Source organism: Penaeus monodon, chromosome 11, assembly GCF_015228065.2.
Source record: "Penaeus monodon isolate SGIC_2016 chromosome 11, NSTDA_Pmon_1, whole genome shotgun sequence".
NCBI classification, from domain to species: domain Eukaryota; kingdom Metazoa; phylum Arthropoda; class Malacostraca; order Decapoda; family Penaeidae; genus Penaeus; species Penaeus monodon.
The window spans coordinates 45,518,710-45,521,209 of NC_051396.1; the positions used below are offsets into that span (position 1 = coordinate 45,518,710).

The 2,500-nt window shown below is 36.5% G+C and overlaps 1 protein-coding gene across 3 annotated transcripts in view; it reads right to left on the reverse strand.

Moving 5' to 3' along the window:
• Positions 1 to 2,500, reverse strand: part of LOC119578985 (growth factor receptor-bound protein 2) — a 40,031-nt gene that overhangs the window by 27,004 nt on the left and 10,527 nt on the right. The window contains exon 1 of one of the 3 annotated variants that reach the window (XM_037926676.1): positions 1,910 to 2,229. The exons of 1 other annotated variant lie outside the window; for it this stretch is intronic. The gene's annotated coding sequence lies outside the window, so the exon portion shown is untranslated. Of the gene's footprint in view, positions 1 to 1,909; positions 2,230 to 2,500 lie in introns of those variants that run through there. One more of the 3 variants, XM_037926677.1, reaches the window with a different exon arrangement.

Here is a 2,500-nt window from a genome sequence, read left to right on the forward strand (position 1 = left end):
TAAAATTACCTGCAGGGAAATTTCTGATCAATAGACAACTTTTCTTACTATCAATATTTTCAGCCATTATTTTACAATCAAACATGATATATATCAAGACTGTTATACTGATGACAAAACTTAATTTGAAAATCAATCATTCACACATACACATTAAAATCATGTAAAACATCCATATGTACAAATATACAGAACAATATATACACATAAATATACATATACAATAAATTTCCTAACCACATCCGATCTTACGCGTATGTCGGAGCAATATTCCTTATCTGTTCTACCCCCCCCCCCTGGCGATTTATCCTTCACAAGGGACCTATAAAAATCCAATATGTATTAAGGATATATTCTGAATTTTAATTTGAATTTGAATCTGAATTTTAATTTGAATCTGACGGAGCAAATCACCAGTCGGCTGCGGCAACTGTGCAACGAATAAAAATATGTAAATGTAATATAAAAATATTCAATATGTATTAAGGATATTTCCTGCCCTCTGAATTAGAATTAGAATTAGAATCTGACGGAGCAACTCACCAGTCGGCTGCGGCAACTGTGCAACGATATAGCACCATCAGTTACCGCTATCAAAAGACTGTGGCAAAGCTCTTACGAATTTTTAAAAGGCAATATAGCCGTTAATGCAAATCCTAAAGAGGTATCATTAGAAATTGGTTTTTGCAACAATATGCAAATGATATAAAAGTTGGTTATATCAATCTGTGAATTTAGTTGTAACACCAAAGAATTATTATTTTTTTTTTTTTAAGTAAGAATTATTTAAGAATTATCTAAGAATTCTTTTTTTTTTTTTAGTAATCCAATATTTAAGAAAGAAAAATATTAATACGAATTACAAATAAGGAGACTAAATATAGCGGAAAAAAATGGATCAAATAACGATAAAAACGTCAAAAAAACATTTTCGAAAATCCCCCCCCCCAAAAAAAAAAAAAAATATATATATATTAATTTTTTTTTCAAAAATCTCCACCCCCCCAAAAAAAAAAAAATATATATATCAAGCCTTTCCTTCTGTTTTTTTTTTTTTTATAAAATATAAAGCCTAAAATTCAAGATAAATGTGTCGAAAACCCCAATTTTTTTTAAATTGAAAGAAGAAAATAAAAAAAAAAGGTTAATGGAAATACTGAAAAGCGAAAAAACGGTAAATAAAACGAAACGAAACTTATAATAAATGACATATACAAATACCAATAATGACAAGACAAGAAGGACATAATTACACTTAAAACAATTAGGAAAAAAAAAGAGAAAAAAAAGAGAAAAACATTGATAATTGTAAAAAAAAAATATATATATATATATGCAAAACACACATCCATTAATAAAATAGAAATAAAAATACACTAAACACTAAAACACACACATTTTCAGGTTCTCAAAATAATGTTTATTAAACAGAATTTTTTTTTTTTAATACACTTTTTTTTCTCTCTTTTTTTTTATATATATTCTAATTAAGAATTTTTTTTTTTAATATAATATCTAGTCACATTTTTTTTTTTCCTTAACACACGAAATAACGAAACCAATGAACAGGAAGGAAACGTGAATAAAAGGGGAATAAGAAAGGTAAATAATAATCTTCCTTTTTTTTTCTTTTCTTTCTTCTTCTTCTTCTTCCTTTTTTTTTTTTTTTAATCCACTTTTTCGCTTTTCACAACACTCGGGGAAAATTCTTCAAGGACTCGCAGAGACAAGTGACAAAGGGGAAGGAGAGAAGAACAGGGTGCGAAGAGAAACCAGAGAATAAACATAATAAAAAGAGTGATAAGGGAAGCGAGAGAGAGAGAGAGAGAGAGAGCCTCGCCAATCTCCCTGTTTTCCACGCTTCTCCCCCGCGCCACGCACACTTGGCCCCCCTCTCCCGGCTCCGTACCTGTCCCTCCGGAGCGCACGACGCGAGAGCCGCCCTTCCTCGCCGTGGCAAAGGGTGAAAACGCCCGAGATTCGCCCTAAGAGTGCGTGAGGGTGGAAGGCGCCCTCCCTGCCATTACACTCTGCGGCGCTGCCACATCGCCCCGGGTCTCGCCTCTCGGGAAGTTGCTTGCTCGCCTCCGCCAGGCCGCTGCCTTCGCCTCTGGCTCCCGGGGGGTTGTTTGGGGCGGGCGGGTCGCGTTTCCCGGCGTGGCGGGGTTTTATAAGAGGGGGAAGTAGCCTTTACACACGGGAAGGACTGCCCGCCATTCGGACACTTGGCATATGTTGGTCAGCGTGATGGCTCCACTGTTTTGCATATCTGAGGGGAATTAACGGCTTTTGAGCCTTTCGTGGTTTATTTCGCAAGGGCGAGACGTAAGAAAAATGAAGGCACATGTAGGAAGGGGGTGGGAACTAGTTTTCGGGGCGGACTAGGAGCGCAGAGGATGTGCGTTCTCAGGCGTCTGGATGAGCGCGATGGCGGGGAATTTGAACCGGAACATTTCCCACGACGCATTTCTACGAGGCATTTTCCACGACATATTTCCCA